Genomic DNA, 20,190 nt, shown 5'->3' with positions numbered 1-20,190 from the left:
TTATAAGTATATTGTCTATGGATAGCTTTTTATATAACACAATCATATCTCAGGTACAGAGATTGGGAACATTTATCATCCCTAATATCTGTTTTTTAAACTGCAGGAATCCCTTTTTCAATATGTAAAAGAATAGACTAGAATGACCGCAGAGTTTACAAGTTTACTGTCACGATGCCGGCTGGCAGGTAGTGGACCCTCTGTGCCAGAGAGGGATTGGCGTGGACCGTGCTAGTGGACCGGTTCTAAGCCACTACTGGTTTTCACCAGAGCCCGCCGCAAAGCGGGATGGTCTTGCTGCGGCGGTAGTGACCAGGTCGTATCCACTAGCAACGGCTCACCTCTCTGGCTGCTGAAGATAGGCGCGGTACAAGGGAGTAGGCAGAAGCAAGGTCGGACGTAGCAGAAGGTCGGGGCAGGCAGCAAGGATCGTAGTCAGGGGCAACGGCAGAAGGTCTGGAAACACAGGCAAGGAACACACAAGGAACGCTTTCACTGGCACTAAGGCAACAAGATCCGGCAAGGGAGTGCAAGGGAAGTGAGGTAATATAGGGAAGTGCACAGGTGATTACCCTAATTGGAACCACTGCGCCAATCAGCGGCGCAGTGGCCCTTTAAATCGCAGAGACCCGGCGCGCGCGCGCCCTAGGGAGCGGGGCCGCGCGCGCCGGGACAGAACAGACGGGGAGCGAGTCAGGTAGGGGAGCCGGGGTGCGCATCGCGAGCGGGCGCTACCCGCATCGCGAATCGCATCCCGGCTGGCAGCGGGATCGCAGCGCCCCGGGTCAGAGGACGTGACCGGAGCGCTGCAGCGGAGGGAGTGAAGCGAGCGCTCCGGGGAGGAGCGGGGACCCGGAGCGCTCGGCGTAACAGTACCCCCCCCCTTGGGTCTCCCCCTCTTCTTGGAGCCTGAGAACCTGAGGAGCAGACTTTTGTCAAGGATGTTGTCCTCAGGTTCCCAGGATCTCTCTTCAGGACCACAACCCTCCCAGTCCACTAAAAAAAAATTTTTCCCTCTGACCTTTTTGGCAGCCAAAATTTCCTTGACCGAGAAGACGTCCGAGGAGCCGGAAACAGGAGAGGGAGGAACAGATTTGGGAGAAAAACGGTTGAGGATGAGTGGTTTGAGAAGAGAGACGTGAAAGGCATTAGGGATACGAAGAGAAGGAGGAAGAAGAAGTTTATAAGAGACAGGATTAATTTGACACAAAATTTTGAAAGGACCAAGATAGCGTGGTCCCAACTTGTAGCTAGGGACACGGAAGCGGACATATTTAGCGGAGAGCCATACCTTGTCTCCAGGGGAAAAAACGGGGGGAGCTCTTCTTTTCTTATCCGCGAACCTCTTCATGCGTGAAGAAGCCTGTAAGAGAGAATTTTGGGTCTCTCTCCATATAATGGAAAGGTCACGAGAAATTTCATCCACAGCGGGCAGACCAGAGGGCAAGGGGGTAGGGAGGGGGGGAAGAGGGTGACGGCCGTACACCACGAAAAATGGGGATTTGGAGGAAGATTCAGAGACCCTGAAGTTATACGAGAATTCGGCCCATGGAAGGAGATCTGCCCAGTCATCCTGGCGGGAGGAAACAAAATGTCGCAAATAATCACCCAAGATCTGGTTAATTCTTTCTACTTGTCCATTGGACTGGGGATGATATGCAGAGGAAAAATTTAATTTAATCTTGAGTTGTTTACAGAGAGCCCTCCAGAATTTAGACACGAATTGGACACCTCTATCCGAGACAATCTGCGTAGGCAACCCGTGAAGACGAAAAATGTGTACAAAAAATTGTTTAGCCAACTGAGGCGCAGAAGGAAGACCAGGAAGAGGGATGAAATGTGCCATTTTGGAGAATCGATCAACGACCACCCAAATAACAGTGTTGCCACGGGAAGGGGGTAAATCAGTAATAAAATCCATACCAATCAGAGACCAAGGCTGTTCGGGGACAGGCAGAGGATGAAGAAAACCAGCGGGCTTCTGGCGAGGAGTCTTATCCCGGGCACAGATAGTGCAGGCTCGCACAAAGTCCCCAACATCCGTCTCCAGAGTCGGCCACCAATAGAAGCGGGAGATGAGTTGCACAGATTTCTTGATGCCCGCATGACCTGCGAGATGGGAGGAGTGACCCCATTTGAGGATTCCGAGGCGTTGGCGTGGAGAAACAAAGGTCTTTCCTGGAGGAGTCTGCCTGATGGAGGCAGGAGAAGTGGAGATCAGGCAGTCAGGTGGAATGATGTGTTGCGGAGGGAGATCAACTTCTGAGGCATCCGAGGAACGAGAGAGAGCATCGGCCCTAATGTTCTTATCGGCAGGACGAAAGTGAATCTCAAAATTAAATCGGGCAAAGAACAGAGACCACCGGGCCTGGCGAGGATTCAGCCGTTGGGCAGACTGGAGGTAGGAGAGGTTCTTGTGGTCGGTGTAGATAATAACAGGAAATCTTGATCCCTCCAGCAGATGCCTCCATTCCTCAAGTGCTAATTTAATGGCTAGAAGCTCTCGATCCCCGATGGAGTAGTTCCTCTCCGCTGGAGAGAAGGTCCTAGAGAAAAAACCACAAGTGACAGCATGCCCGGAAGAATTTTTTTGTAGAAGAACAGCTCCAGCTCCCACTGAGGAGGCATCAACCTCCAATAGGAAGGGTTTGGAAGGGTCAGGTCTGGAGAGCACGGGAGCCGAAGAAAAGGCAGACTTGAGTCGTTTAAAGGCGTCTTCTGCTTGAGGAGGCCAGGACTTGGGATCAGCATTTTTTTTGGTTAAAGCCACGATAGGAGCCACAATGGTAGAAAAATGTGGAATAAATTGCCTGTAATAATTGGCGAACCCCAAAAAGCGTTGGATAGCACGGAGTCCGGAGGGGCGTGGCCAATCTAAGACGGCAGAGAGTTTGTCTGGATCCATCTGTAGTCCCTGGCCAGAGACCAAATATCCTAGAAAAGGAAGAGATTGGCATTCAAACAGACATTTCTCAATTTTGGCATAGAGTTGGTTGTCACGAAGTCTCTGAAGAACCATACGGACATGCTGGCGGTGTTCTTCTAGATTGGCAGAAAAAATTAGGATATCGTCCAGATATACAACAACACAGGAGTATAACAGATCACGAAAAATTTCATTGACAAAGTCTTGGAAGACGGCAGGGGCATTGCACAGTCCAAAGGGCATGACCAGATACTCAAAGTGTCCATCTCTGGTGTTAAATGCCGTTTTCCACTCGTCCCCCTCTCTGATGCGGATGAGGTTATAGGCGCCTCTTAAGTCCAATTTAGTGAAGATGTGGGCACCTTGGAGGCGATCAAAGAGTTCAGAGATGAGGGGTAAGGGGTAGCGGTTCTTAACCGTGATTTTATTAAGACCGCGGTAGTCAATGCAAGGACGTAGGGAGCCATCTTTTTTGGACACAAAGAAAAATCCGGCTCCGGCAGGAGAGGAGGATTTACGGATAAAGCCCTTTTTTAGATTCTCCTGGACGTATTCGGACATGGCAAGAGTCTCTGGGGCAGAGAGAGGATAAATTCTGCCCCGGGGTGGAGTAGTGCCCGGGAGGAGGTCGATAGGGCAATCATAAGGCCTGTGAGGAGGTAGAGTCTCAGCTTGTTTTTTGCAGAAAACATCCGCGAAGTCCATATAGGCCTTAGGGAGACCGGTTACTGGAGGAACCACAGAGTTACGGCAAGGGTTACTGGGAACCGGTTTTAGACAGTTCTTGGAACAAGAGGACCCCCAACTCTTGATCTCCCCAGTGGACCAATCCAGGGTTGGGGAATGAAGTTGAAGCCAGGGAAGTCCAAGGAGAATTTCTGAGGTGCAATTGGGGAGGACCAAAAGTTCAATCCTCTCATGATGAGATCCGATGCTCATAAGAAGGGGCTCCGTGCGGAAACGTATGGTACAGTCCAATCTTTCATTATTTACACAATTGATGTAGAGGGGTCTGGCGAGACTGGTCACCGGGATGTTGAACCTGTTGACGAGAGAGGCCAGAATAAAATTTCCTGCAGATCCAGAGTCCAAGAAGGCCACTGTAGAGAAGGAGAAGGCAGAGGCAGACATCCGCACCGGCACAGTAAGACGTGGAGAAGCAGAGTAGACATCAAGGACTGTCTCGCCTTTGTGCGGAGTCAGCGTACGTCTTTCCAGGCGGGGAGGACGGATAGGACAATCCCTCAGGAAGTGTTCGGTACTAGCACAGTACAGGCAGAGGTTCTCCATACGGCGTCGTGTCCTCTCTTGAGGTGTCAGGCGAGACCGGTCGACCTGCATAGCCTCCACGGCGGGAGGCACAGGAACAGATTGCAGGGGACCAGAGGAGAGAGGAGCCGAGGAGACGAAACGCCTCGTGCGAACAGAGTCCATATCTTGGCGGAGTTCCTGACGCCTTTCAGAAAAACGCATGTCAATGCGAGTGGCTAGGTGAATAAGTTCATGTAGATTAGCAGGAATTTCTCGTGCGGCCAGAACATCTTTAATGTTGCTGGATAGGCCTTTTTTGAAGGTCGCGCAGAGGGCCTCATTATTCCAGGACAATTCTGAAGCAAGTGTACGGAATTGTACGGCATACTCGCCAACGGAAGAATTACCCTGGACCAGGTTCAACAGGGCAGTCTCAGCAGAAGAGGCTCGGGCAGGTTCCTCAAAGACACTTCGGATTTCCGAGAAGAAGGAGTGTACAGAGGCAGTGACGGGGTCATTGCGGTCCCAGAGCGGTGTGGCCCATGACAGGGCTTTTCCGGACAGAAGACTGACTACGAAAGCCACCTTAGACCTTTCAGTGGGAAACAGGTCCGACATCATCTCCAGATGCAGGGAACATTGGGAAAGAAAGCCACGGCAAAACTTAGAGTCCCCATCAAATTTATCCGGCAAGGATAAGCGTATCCCAGGAGCGGCCACTCGCTGCGGAGGAGGTGCAGGAGCTGGCGGAGGAGATGACTGCTGAAGCTGTGGTAGTAACTGTTGTAGCATAACGGTCAGTTGAGACAGCTGTTGGCCTTGTTGCGCTATCTGTTGTGACTGCTGGGCGACCACCGTGGTGAGGTCAGCGACAACTGGCAGAGGAACTTCAGCGGGATCCATGGCCGGATCTACTGTCACGATGCCGGCTGGCAGGTAGTGGACCCTCTGTGCCAGAGAGGGATTGGCGTGGACCGTGCTAGTGGACCGGTTCTAAGCCACTACTGGTTTTCACCAGAGCCCGCCGCAAAGCGGGATGGTCTTGCTGCGGCGGTAGTGACCAGGTCGTATCCACTAGCAACGGCTCACCTCTCTGGCTGCTGAAGATAGGCGCGGTACAAGGGAGTAGGCAGAAGCAAGGTCGGACGTAGCAGAAGGTCGGGGCAGGCAGCAAGGATCGTAGTCAGGGGCAACGGCAGAAGGTCTGGAAACACAGGCAAGGAACACACAAGGAACGCTTTCACTGGCACTAAGGCAACAAGATCCGGCAAGGGAGTGCAAGGGAAGTGAGGTAATATAGGGAAGTGCACAGGTGATTACCCTAATTGGAACCACTGCGCCAATCAGCGGCGCAGTGGCCCTTTAAATCGCAGAGACCCGGCGCGCGCGCGCCCTAGGGAGCGGGGCCGCGCGCGCCGGGACAGAACAGACGGGGAGCGAGTCAGGTAGGGGAGCCGGGGTGCGCATCGCGAGCGGGCGCTACCCGCATCGCGAATCGCATCCCGGCTGGCAGCGGGATCGCAGCGCCCCGGGTCAGAGGACGTGACCGGAGCGCTGCAGCGGAGGGAGTGAAGCGAGCGCTCCGGGGAGGAGCGGGGACCCGGAGCGCTCGGCGTAACATTTACTTTAGTCCGTGGGCTGACTGACGGCAGATTTAAGACTGAAAGTGGTACTCCACTCCCCAGATTCCGGTAAATTTAGTTCCAAACGCTTGGTGCGGGCTTCGGGGGTCGCCCCCCCCCCCTTGTTATGTCACTCCATGCCCCCTTAATGCAAGTCAACGGGTGGAGGTGTGATGAAGATCACACCTACTCCCATAAACTTCCATGGAGGGGGATGGGGTGTGACGTCATGAGGGAGCTGGATGATCCTCGAAGCCGGCACCCAACGTTTGAACCTAATATTTTAATCCTGCCCTCCTTCCCACAAAAATAAAAATAAGATATATATCCCTTAAAATGTATGAATAAATTAGTAATATTTCAAAATGACTGAGATAAATAGTTCTGGCCCTAGAGTGTTACATACATTAGCGTCTGTAGCATGTATCAGGAACATGTTATCATAGTTGTGTCTTTTTTACAGGTGACTGATGCCGAGTGAGAAGTTATACCTGACACATACCCCCGTCAGCTGCAATAAAGGAACCACGAGACAGGTAATTAATATTTATATTAATAACTGATAACAAGCAGGCTAGATGTAAAATCTAGACCTGCAGAGATGTCACAGTCTCTACCTTTTACATAAAGATATATGTGTTGTTTATAAGTATATCGTCTATGGATAGCTTTTTATATTACACAATCATATCTCAGATACAGAGATTAGGAACATATATGATCCCTAATATCTGTTTTTTATCTGCAGGAATCCCCAGCGTTTGGGAAATTTAGTTCCAAACGCTTGGTGCGGGCTTCGGGGGTCGCCCCACCCCCCTCGTTATGTCACTCCATGCCCCCTTAATGCAAGTCAATGGGCGGAGGTGTGATGAAGATCACACCCACTCCCATAAACTTCCATGGAGGGGGATGGGGTGTGACGTCACGAGGGGGCTGGGTGATCCCCGAAGCAAGCACCCAGCGTTTGAACCTAATATTTTAATCCTGCCCTCCTTCCCACAAAAATAAGATATATATCCCTTAAAATGTATGAATAAATTAATCATATTTCAAAATGACTGAGACAAATAGTTCTGACCCTAGAGTGTTACATATATTAGCGTTTGTAGCATGTATTAGGAACATGTTATCATAGTTGTATCTCTTTTACAGGTGACTGATGCCGAGTGAGAAGGTATACCTGACACATACCCCCGTCAGCTGCAATAAAGGAACCACGAGACAGGTAATTAATATGTATATTAATTACTGATAACAATCAGGCTAGATGTAAAATCTAGACCTGCAGAGATGTCACAGTCTCTACCTTTCACATGAAGATATATGTGTTGTTTATAAGTATATCGTCTATGGATAGCTTTTTATATAACACAATCATATCTCAGGTACAGATATTAGGAACATTTATCATCCCTAATATCTGTTTTTTAAACTGCAGGAATCCCTTTTTCAATATGTAAGAGTATAGACTAGAATGACCGCAGAGTTTACAAGTTTACTTTAGTCCGTGGGCTGACTGACGGCAGATTTAAGACGGAAAGTGGTACTCCACTCCCCAGAGTCCGGGAAATTTAGTTCCAAACGCTTGGTGCAAGCTTCGGGGGTCGCCCCCCCTCCCCCCTTGTTATGTCACTCCATGCCCCCTTAATGCAAGTCAACGGGTGGAGGTGTGATGAAGATCACACCCACTCCCATAAACTTCCATGGAGGGGGATGGGGTGTGACGTCATGAGGGAGCTGGATAATCCTCGAAGTCGGCACCCAACGTTTGAACCTAATATTTTAATCCTGCCCTCCTTCCCACAAAAATAAAAATAAGATATGTATCCCTTAAAATGTATGAATAAATTAGTAATATTTCAAAATGACTGAGATAAATAGTTCTGGCCCTAGAGTGTTACATACATTAGCCTCTGTAGCATGTATCAGGAACATGTTATCATAGTTGTGTCTTTTTTACAGGTGACTGATGCCGAGTGAGAAGGTATACCTGACACATACCCCCATCAGCTGCAATAAAGGAACCACGAGACAGGTAATTAATATTTATATTAATTACTGATAACAATCAGGCTAGATGTAAAATCTAGACCTGCAGAGATGTCACAGTCTCTACCTTTTACATGAAGATATATGTGTTGTTTATAAGTATATCGTCTATGGGTAGCTTTTTATATAACACAATCATATCTCAGATGCAGAGATTAGGAACATATATGATCCCTAATATCTGTTTTTTATCTGCAGGAATCCCCAGCGTTCGGGAAATTTAGTTCCAAACGCTTGGTGCGGGCTTCGGGGTCGCCCCACCCCCCTCCTTATGTCACTCCATGCCCCCTTAATGCAAGTCAATGGGCGGAGGTGTGATGAAGATCACACCCACTCCCATAAACTTCCATGGAGGGGAATGGGGTGTGACGTCATGAGGGGGCTGGGTGATCCCCGAAGCAAGCACCCAGCGTTTGAACCTAATATTTTAATCCTGCCCTCCTTCCCACAAAAATAAGATATATATCCCTTAAAATGTATGAATAAATTAATAATATTTCAAAATGACTGAGACAAATAGTTCTGGCCCTAGAGTGTTACATATATTAGCGTTTTTAGCATGTATCATGAACATGTTATCATAGTTGTATCTCTTTTACAGGTGACTGATGCCGAGTGAGAAGGTATACCTGACACATACCCCCGTCAGCTGCAATAAAGGAAATACGAGACAGGTAATTAATATTTATATTAATTACTGATAACAATCAGGCTAGATGTAAAATCTAGACCTGCAGAGATGTCACAGTCTCTACCTTTTACATGAAGATATATGTGATGTTTATAAGTATATCGTCTATGGATAGCTTTTTATATTACACAATCATATCTCAGATACAGAGATTAGGAACATATATGATCCCTAATATCTGTTTTTTATCAGCAGAAATCCCCAGCGTTCGGGAAATTTAGTTCCGAACGCTTGGTGCAGGCTTCAGGGGTCGCCCCTCCCCCTCGTTATGTCACTCCATGCCCCCTTAATGCAAGTCAATGGGCGGAGGTGTGATGAAGATCACACCCACTCCCATAAACTTCCATGGAGGGGGATGGGGTGTGACATCACTAGGGGGATGGGTGATCCCCGAAGCCGGCACCCAGCATTCGAACCTAATATTTTAATCCTGCCCTCCTTCCCACAAAAATAAAAATAAGATATATATCCCTTAAAATGTATGAATAAATAAATAATATTTCAAAATGACTTATATAAATAGTTCTGGCCCTAGAGTGTTACATATTTTAGCATCTGTAGCATGTATCAGGAACATGTTATCATAGTTGTGTCTTTTTTACAGGTTACTGATGCCAAGTGAGAAGGTATACCTGACACGTACCACCGTCAGCTGCAATAAAGGAACCACGAGACAGGTAATTAATATTTATATTAATTACTGATAGCAATCAGGCTAGATGTAAAATCTAGACCTGCAGAGATGTCACAGTCTCTACCTCATACATGAAGATATATGTGTTTTTTTTATAAGTATATTGTCTATGGATAGCTTTTTATATAACACAATCATATCTCAGGTACAGAGATTAGGAACATTTATCATCCCTAATATCTGTTTTTTTAACTGCAGGAATCCCTTTTTCAATATGTAAAAGAATAGACTAGAATGACCGCAGAGTTTACAAGTTTACTTTAGTCCATGGGCTGACTGACGGCAGATTTAAGACTGAAAGTGGTACTCCACTCCCCAGAGTCCGGGAAATTTAGTTCCAAACGCTTGGTGCGGGCTTCGGGGGTCGCCCCCCCCCCCTTGTTATGTCACTCCATGCCCCCTTAATGCAAGTCAACTGGTGGAGGTGTGATGAAGATCACACCCATTCCCATAAACTTCCATGGAGGGGGATGGGGTGTGACGTCACGAGGGGGCTGGGTGATCCCCGAAGCAAGCACCCAGCTTTTGAACCTAATATTTTAATCCTGCCCTCCTTCCCACAAAAATAAGATATATATCCCTTAAAATGTATGAATAAATTAATCATATTTCAAAATGACTGAGACAAATAGTTCTGGCCCTAGAGTGTTACATATATTAGCGTCTGTAGCATGTATCAGGAACATGTTATCATAGTTGTATCTCTTTTACAGGTGACTGATGCCGAGTGAAAAGGTATACCTGACACATACCCCCATCAGCTGCTATAAAGGAACCACGAGACAGGTAATTAATATTTATATTAATTACTGATAACAATCAGGCTAGATGTAAAATCTAGACCTGCAGAGATGTCACAATCTCTACCTTTTACATGAAGATATATGTGTTGTTTATAAGTATATCGTCTATGGGTAGCTTTTTATATAACACAATCATATCTAAAATACAGAGATTAGGAACATATGATCCCTAATATCTGTTTTTTATATGCAGGAATCCCCAGCGTTTGGGAAATTTAGTTCCAAACGCTTGGTGCGGGCTTCGGGGGTCGCCCCACCCCCCTCGTTATGTCACTCCATGCCCCCTTAATGCAAGTCAATGGGCGGAGGTGTGATTAAGATCACACCTACTCCCATAAACTTCCATGGAGGGGGATGGGGTGTGACGTCACGAGGGAGCTGGGTGATCCCCGAAGCCGGCACCCAGCGTTTGAACCTAATATTTTAATTCTGCCCTCCTTCCCATAAAAATAACAATAAGATATATATCCCTTAAAATGTATGAATAAATTAATAATATTTCAAAATGACTGAGATAAATAGTTCTGGCCCTAGAATGTTACATATATTAGCGTCTGTAGCATGTATCAGGAACATGTTATCATAGTTGTGTCTTTTTTACAGGTGACTAATGCCGAGTGAGAAGGTATACCTGACACATACCCCCGTGAGCTGCAATAAAGGAACCACGAGACAGGTAATTAATATTTATATTAATTATAGTTTTTGATGGGACTTTTTGATCGCTTTTTATTAATGTTTTTTATGGTATATGAAGTAAATGCACAATTTTGGACTTTGGTATTTTTACTTGTACTTGTTTGCAGTTTAGCTAACCTTAAATTTTTATGTGGTTGCCCAGTACAGAATGTGCCATTCTGTACCCCTGTCAGTCCTATCAGGTGGACTCAGTCCATGTCCCCTGGCCCCACACTCCTCAGAACTATTTTATCACCTAAAGTGAGGGAGGCCCTAGGCCTAGTCCTGCAGCCACGCATCTACTATCAGTTAACACCTGCAGGTGAAAGTCAAAACCTGGTGGTAAGCACAAATACAGGGAAGAAGTCTAGTCAAGATAGTCAAGTGTCATTTACCAAAGTCAGGGTGGGTTGCACAAGTCAGTCCAAGTCCACTACAAGTTCCGGCAAGCTCATAAGCTTCCTAAAGTTCACCGTGCATCTACTTGGGCTTAAACTGAGCTGTACAGACTTTATCACTTTCTCTGCCTCAGTAAAAAGCCGTTGTTCCGTAACCTTGCATCGGAGTGATTATTTGCCCTGCACCTGGCCCAGGAATCATCGGCCATACCTCGGGTGGTGTATAGGATAACCACGCCCTGGCGTCACGAACACAAAGGGTGAATACCATCTGCCCTAAGAGTTAACAACATCTGCCCTTCCATATCAGACACCCCATTAATAGTTTGGACTACCAGGGTGTATACATGTAGTGTTTGGACTATTTTGTGTTAGTGTAGTGTCGTGCATTGTGTTTTTACTATACATACATGGTCGGGTTTACAACAGGTTTCTCACTACAAGTTTGAGCCATGGCAGATTTACCAAAGCTCAAACTCAGAGCAGGAAACTAACTGAAAACCCGTCCATGTGCTCTAGTTGTTGCATAACTACAACTCCCAGCATGCATGGAAAGTCAAAAGGTATGCTGAGAGTTGTAGTTTTGCTACCTCACTACTGGTGGCCAAGGGTGATTGGTGCTGTGTCAGACAGCACCTGTTACACTTTTTTTTTCCGGGTCACCAGAGACCCGATTGGCCCGGACAGTCCATATGGAAGGTCACAGTACAGAGACCACTGTACAATGGTCTCCAAACTGTGGCCCTTCAAACGTTATAAAACTTCAACTTCCAGCATGCCCAGAAAATCAACCCATATTTCGTGCTTTGAGTTTGAAAGGCTCTCTGTACCAAATTTTTGGCAGCAGATTTCTGCTGAAGTATATCCACCTCAAACCCTATTTTATAATGCAGATCTGTCACAAATATGCAGCAAAACTGCATGCATTACTTGCGGATTCTGTTTCAGATTCACCTTGGATCTCTCATCCTATACACAGAAAATGGTGAAATCAGTCACAAATCCACAATGTAATGAGCGGCTGTTCTGACTCATTTGGATTTAACTAAGGTCCATTATTTTCCTGTAGGACACATCATCGCGGCAGCAGCTACATCATAAGAATTTATCATTTTTCTTATGCTATCTCCCCCAGGTTCCTGGTTGCAAATCCAGCCCTGTGTATCAGAAATGTGACAGACCCTATTAAACCCTTCCCAATTCATTGCTTTTCATTTCTTTTCTTTTTTTTTTCTTCTTCCTCCTCGCCTTCTAAGATAATTTTTATTTTTCACATAATGGGGATTTTTTTTTTATATATTGCACAACAATCTTTAATATTTTGCCTGGTAAAATGTTAGATATCACAAAGGAAGCCTGACAGGACCCATTAAAAATAACACTATAAAATCATATAGTGGCCTTACCGGCTTTCTTTGGTAACTTTCCCTTATGACATCACACATGTGACATCATCAAGTGTTTGGAGCTATCTCTACCAGCCACTAGTACAGTTCAGGCATTAGCGATTAGAGGGAGCGCAGACAAAGAGCAGAAGATGAGGAAGAGGATAAAATGACACAGGAGAGGTAAATAAATCCTAAATATTGATCAGAATACATCTAGAGTTCTAGACTTGCAAATGATGACTAGATCTATTACATATGAGGTGTCAAAATAATAATGTAAATTGTATTAAATCTAATTATTTAACTATACACTTTGCTGATGCTCACAAATGACCAAGTACCGTATATACTCGAGTATAAGCCGACCCGAGTATAAGCCGAGACCCCTAATTTCAAACCAAAATCCCAGGAAAAGTTATTGACTCGAGTATAAGCCTAGGGTGGGAAATACCTCATCCCCCCCTGTCATCATCCAGACCCGTCATTAACATCCTCATCATCATCCCCTTGTCATCATCCCACACATCCCCCCTTCATCATCCTCTTATCATCCCACACATCCCCCCTTCATCATCCCCTTATCATCCCACACATCCCCCCTTCATCATCCCCTTGTCATCATCCCACACATCCCCCCTTCATCATCCCCTTATCATCCCGCACATCCCCCCTTCATCATCCCCTTATCATCCCACACATCCCCCCTTCATCATCCCCTTGTCATCATCCCACACATCCCCCCTTCATCATCCCCTTATCATCCCACACCCCCCCTTCATCATCCCCACCCCCCTTCATCATCCTCTTCTCATCATTCGCCCTCAGTGGTCTTCAACCTGCGGACCTCCAGAGGTTTCAAAACTACAACTCCCAGCAAGCCCGGGCAGCCATCGGCTGTCCGGGCTTGCTGGGAGTTGTAGTTTTGAAACCTCCGGAGGTCCGCAGGTTGAAGACCACTGCGGCCTTCAACATCATCCAGCCCCCTCTCACCCCCTTTAGTTCTGAGTACTCACCTCCGCTCGGCGCTGGTCCGGTCCTGCAGGGCTGTTTGGTGAGGAGGTGGTCCGGTGAGGAGGTGGTCCGGGCTGCTATCTTCACCGGGGGCGCCTCTTCTCCGCGCTTCCGGCCCGGAATAGAGGCGTTGCCTTGACAATGACGCAGAATTACGTTGGCAATGAACGCACCTCTGCGTCGTTGTCACGGCAACGTGACTATTCTGAGGCCGGGCCCGAAGCGCTTAGAAGAGGCCTCCCCGGTGAAGATAGCAGCCCGGAACACTATCCCACCGGACCACCTCCTCACCGGACCAGCGCCGAGCGGAGGTGAGTACTCAGAACTAAAGGGGGTGAGAGGGGGCTGGATGATGTTGAAGGCCGCAGTGGTCTTCAACCTGCGGACCTCCGGAGGTTTCAAAACTACAACTCCCAGCAAGCCCGGACAGCCGATGGCTGCCCGGGCTTGCTGGGAGTTGTAGTTTTGAAACCTCTGGAGGTCCGCAGGTTGAAGACCACTGCGGGTGGGGGAGTTCACTCGAGTATAAGCCGAGGGGGGTGTTTTCAGCACGAAAAATCGTGCTGAAAAACTCGGCCTATACTCGAGTATATACGGTATATACTGTCTATTCAATTCTATTACACAAAGGGGGAGATTTATCAAAACCATTGGAGACAAAGGGGGAGATTTATCAAAACCTGTGCAGAGGAAAAGTTGCTGAGTTGCCCATAGCAACCAATCAGATCACTTCTTTTATTATGTAGAGGCCTTTTCAAAAATGAAAGAAGAAATCTGATTGGTTGCTATGGGCAATTCAGCAACTTTTCCTCTAGACAGGTTTTAATAAGTCTCCCCCATAACGTTGACCCGTTGCCCATAGCAACCAATCAGATCAGCTTTTATCATTTTCAACAAGGCCTCTGAAAAATAAGTTCTTTGATTGGTTGCTATGGGCAACTAGTCAATTTTTTCTCTGCACTGGTTTTGATAAGTCTCCCCTATATGTATAGTTTTCGGTAAATAGAAAGGGAAGCACCTAACTGTCTAAAACACACCTATATGTTCAGTGTATGTGACCTACTAATGGGGGTGACAGGAAAGTGATATAAGAGATCTCTAACCTTTAACATGACCTCCTGTTATAACGTTAAAGAATTTAGGTTGAAATAATGTTAAATGTAATTTAACTATTATAATGCTGGATTTCATGTTTGACTTTTAATACTGTATCATTAAAAGAAATGCATACATTGAATTTTCCTTAACAGGATTGTCCCACAAAGCAAATTTGGAGAAATCAGATGTGTGCCCCACACATATATGCAAAGGGGTACAAATGTAAAAAAATTAAAAAAAAGGGGGAGGGGTTTATAAATGTGCTGTTTTTAAGGAAAATAACTTATATCCCTGGATTTGATCACCGAGTTTCCTCTCTGAGCTCTAACCCAGTGGTATCCAAACTGCAGTCCTCCAGATGTTGCAAAACTTCAACTCCCAGCATGCCCAGACAGCCATTGGTTGCAGCCAACTGACGATAGCTGCAACCAATAGTTGTTCAGGCATGTCCAGGCATGATAGGAGTTGTAGTTTTGCAACATCTAGAGCAGTGGTCTTCAACTTGAGGACCTCCAGATGTTGCAAAACTACAACTCCCAGCATGCCCGGACAGCCAACAGCCGTTGGCTGCCCGGGCATGCTGGGAGTTGTAGTTTTGCAACATCTGGAGGTCCACAGGTTGAATACCACTGATCTAGAGGGTCGCAGTTTGGACACCTTTGTTCTAACCCTAATGTTGCCAGGCAACAGAGCACACACTTTCCCACAATCCTCCTTGCTTATAAGCACAGTGGAGACAAACTGCCATTAACTTCAGGAGACTGCAGCTGAACTGAGCATGTGTTACCTCGCCATAATGGGTCATAACCAAGGGCAACAGTTATCAAAACAATGTGAGTACATGGAGGATTAGTAATCTTATATCTCTCAAATAATATTGTAATCCCGGTACATTTAAATATGTAAAATTTCACATAATGCATTAACCTGTTAAGGACCAAGGGCATACAGGTATGCCTTTACTCCCTGGTACTTAACCACTTAAGGACCTAGGGCGTATGGATACGCCTTGACGTCCTGGTACTTAAGGACCCAGGGCGTATCCATACGCCCGTGGGAATTTCGGTCCCCGCTGTACGCCGGGCGGTGACCGGGCCGGGGTGACTGCTGATATCAATCAGCAGGCACCCCGTGCAAATGCCCAGGGGGGTCATCAGACCAAAACCCCCCCCCGATCGGTGAGCGGCGCAAATCGCAAGTGAATTCACACTTGCGATTTGCGCCGATTCCGGGTCATACGGGTCTATTGTGACCCGGTGACCCGGAATAGAAGGGGGATTGCGGTTGTCTAAGACACCCACGATCCCCCTGTAGGCATAGGAGTGAGGTGGCAGGGTTGCCACCCCTCCTATCCCTGCTATTGGTCTGCTATTGATCGTCAGAGGCGACAACCAATAGCAGAGCGGGGGCGGGGGGGTTAACTTTCGTTTTCCCCGTCCTGCCCACCCACAATAGGCGGGGCAGAACGGGGAACCGAAGGGGACCGGGCGCCGACGTCCACTTACCCGTCCGGAGGCTGCGGCGACGTTGATCGGCGGGCGGCGTCACGTGCGTCTGAAGAGGACGTCTGCCGGGATCCTACGGAAGCCGGTAAGTTGATCTGGAGGGCTACAGTCTGAGACCGTGGTCCCTAACTGTAGCCCTCCAGATGCTGCAAAACTACAACTCCCAGCATGCCCAGACAGCTGTTTGGGCATGCTGGAATATGTAGTTTTGCAACAGCTGGAGGGCTGCAGTTTGAGACCACTATACAGTGGTCTCTAAACTATATCCCTCCAGATGTTGCAAAACTACAACTCCTAGCATGCCCACATAGCTGTTTGTTGTCTGGGCATGCTGGGAGTTGTAGTTTTGCAACATCTGGAGGTCCACAGTTTGGAGATCACTGTGCAGTGGTCTAAAAACTGTAGCTCTCCAGATGTTGCAAAACTGCAATTCCCAGCATGCCCAGAAAGCAAACAGCTGTCTCGGCATGCTGGGAGTTGCAGTTGGGTACCTCCAGCTGTTGCATAACTACATCTCCCAGCATGCCCTTCGGTGATTAGTACATGCTGGGAGTTGTAGTTTTGCAACAGCTGGAGGCACACTGGTTGGGAAATATTGAGTTAGGTAACAGAACCTAACTGAAGGTTTTCCAATCAGTGTGCCTCCAGCTGTTTCTAAAGTACAACTCCCAGCATGCACGGTCTGTCAGTACATGCTGGGAGTTGTAGTTTTGAAACAGCTGGAGGTTTGCCCCCCCCCCCCCCCCCCCCATGTGAACGTACAGGGTATATTCACACAGGCAGGTTTACAGTAAATATCCTGCTTCAAGTTTGGGCTGCGGCAAATTTTTCGCCGCAGCGCAAACTCCTAGCGTGAAATTCACCGTAACCCGCCAGTGTGAATGTACCCTAAAAACACTACACTACACTAACACATAATAAAGAGTAAAACACTACATATACACCCCCTTACACTCTCCCCCCCCCCCCAATAAACAATTTAAAACATCTTGTACGGCAGGGTTTCCAAAACGGAGCCTCCAGCTGTTGCAAAACAACAACTCCCAGCATTTCTGGACAGCCACTGACTGTCCAGGCATGCTGAGAGTTTAGCAACAGCTGGAGGCACCCTGTTTGGGAATCACTGGCGTAAAATACCCCTATATCCACCCCTATGCAATCCCTAATTTAGTCCTCAAATGCGCATGGTGCTCTCTTACTTCGGAGCCCTGTCGTATTTCAATGAAACAGTTTAGGGCCATATTCAGGAGAAATTGCACTACAAATTTTGGGGGGCTCGCAAAAAAATTTAAAATACCCACATGTGACCCTATTTTGGAAACGACACCCCTCACGGAACGTAACAAGGGGTATAGTGAGCCTGAACACCCCACAGGTGTTTGACGAATTTTCATTAAATTTGGATGGGAAAATGAAAAAAATTATATTTTCTCACTAAAATGCTGGTGTTACCCTAAATTTTTCATTTTCACAAGGGAAAATAGGAAAAAAAGCCCCCCCAAATTTGTAACCCCATCTCTTCTGAGTAAGAACATGCCACATATGTGAATTTAAAGTGCTCTGCGTGCGAACTACAATGCTAAGAAGAGAAGGAGCGCCATTGGGATTTTGAAGAGAAAATTTTTCCGAAATTGAAGGCCATGTGTGTTTACAAAGCCCCCATAGTGCCAGAATAATAGACCCCTCCCACATGTGACCCTATTTTGGAAACTACACCCCTCACATAATGTAATAAGGTACAGTGAGCATTTGCGCCCCACAGGTGTCTGACAGTTTTCTGGAACAGTGGTCCATGAAAATTAAAAATGTAATTTTGCATTTGCCCAGCCCACTATTCCAAAGATCTGTCAAACGCCAGTGGAGTGTAAATACTCACTGCACCCCTTATTAAATTCTGTGAGGGGTGTAGTTTCCATAATGGGGTCACATGTGGTCGGGTCCACTGTTCTGGCACCACGGGGTCTTTGTAAACGCACATGGCCCCTGACTTCCATTCCAAAAAAATTCCCTTTCCAAAAGCTCAATGGCACTTCTCCTCTTCTGAGTATTGTAGTGCGCCAGCAGAGCATTTGACATCCACACATGAGGTATTTCCATACTCAGAAGAAATGGGGTTACACATTTTGGGGGTAATTTTCTCCTATTACCCCTTGTAAAAATTTGGGGAAAAAACAGCATTTTAGTGAAAACTATTTTTTTTTCATTTACACATCCAACTTTAACAAAAAGTCGGGAAATACCTGTGAAGTGTTAACGCTCACTGTACCCCTTGTTACGTTCCTAGAGGGGTATAGTTTTCAAAATAGTATGCCACATGTTTTTTTTTTTTTGCTGTTCTGGCACCATAGGGGCTTCCTAAATGCGACATGCCCCCGAAAACCATCAGCAAAATTTGCTTTCAAAATGCCAAATGTGACTCCTTCGCTCCTGAGCATTGTAGTTCACCCGGATAGCATTTTACGTCCTAACATGGGGTGTTTGCATACTCAGAAGAGATGGGTTACAAATTTTGGGGGGCATTTTCTCCCATTACCCTTTATAAAAATGGTAAATTTGGAAAAAAAACTGCACTTTAGTGAAAAAAAAAATGTTTTTTCATTTACACATCCGACTTTAACGAAAAGTCATCAAACACCTGTGGGGTATTATGGCTCACTGGACCCCTTGTTACGTGCCTTAAGGGGTGTAGTTTCCAAAATGGTATGCCATGTGGGTTTTTTTCTGCTGTTCTGACACCATAGGGGCTTCCTAAATGTGACATGCCCCCAAAAATCATTTCAGAAAAACTCACTCTCCAAAATCCTCCTTCCCTTCTGAGCCCTCTACAGCGCCTGCCGAACACTTGACATACACATATGAGATATTTCCTTACTCAAGAGAAATTGGGTTACAAATTTTGAGAGGATTTGTCTCCTTTTACCTCTTGTAAAAATTCAAAAACTGGGTCTACAAGAACATGTGAGTGTATAAAATGAAGATTTAGAATTTTCTTCTTTATTTTGCTGTTTTTCCTGTGAAACACCTAAAGGGTTAACACAATTACTGAATGTCACTTTGAATACTTTGAGGGGTGCAGTTTTTATAATGGGGTCAGTTGTGGGGTATTTCTTATAAGAAGGCCCTTCAAATCCACTGCAAACCTGAACTGGTCCATGAAAAATTCCGATTTTGAAAATTTTGTTAAACATTGGAAAATTGCTGCTGAACTTTGAAGCCCTCTGATGTCTTCCAAAAGTAAAAACATGTCAACTTTATGATGCAAACATAAAGTAGACATATTGTATATGTGAATCAAAATATAATTTATTTGGAATGTCTATTTTCCTTACAAGCAGAGAGCTTCAAAGTTTGGAATTTTTCACCAAGAAATGATGCAAGTATCGACAAAATTTTACCACTAACATAAAGTAGAATATGTCCCAAAAAAACAATATCGGAATTAGAATGAAAGGTAAAAGCATCCCAGAGTTATTAATGCTTAAAGTGACAGTGGTCAGATGTGCAAAATACATTCTGGTCCTACAGTGAAAATTGGCCTGGTCCTTAAGGGGTTAATATAGACCTTTGTTTTCTTTTTTTTCTTTAATATAGCGTTACTGTTATTACCATTTAATACTTCATTAAAAACTAAGCATTTTCCTTATATATTTCCTTTAAAAAATTTATTGCTAAAGAGGAGAAATAAATGTTTAAAAACATGGCCACAAGGGGTCTCTGTCTTTTCAAATTTTGATAACAAACCCTGGTATCTAGGGCTCTTTGGTCCTGACAAGAAAGGGACTGCAATTCTGAAGGGAGGGGGAGTGGGGGTGTGGTTCTATCTCTCCTCTGCTCAATCAGTGCAGTGTATCATTGCAGCTTTCAACTCTGTGAGGAGAACACCTGTGAGATCCAGACAGCATGCAGCCTCTTCAGGGGAAGCATTCACATGTACAGTGACAAACAATACAAGGTCCTTAACTAGTATATAGAGCATATATGGCTGCATTATAGTTATATAGAGCATGCATTTAGACAGAAACCTGTACAAGTGTAAAAATGTTTGTGCAGACCTCATGACAGGGGAGGGGGAGGGG

The sequence above is a fragment of the Hyla sarda genome, chromosome 6 (assembly GCF_029499605.1).
Source record: "Hyla sarda isolate aHylSar1 chromosome 6, aHylSar1.hap1, whole genome shotgun sequence".
In the NCBI taxonomy this organism is placed as follows: Eukaryota; Metazoa; Chordata; class Amphibia; order Anura; family Hylidae; genus Hyla; species Hyla sarda.
Note: the sequence above shows the minus strand (reverse complement) of the source record.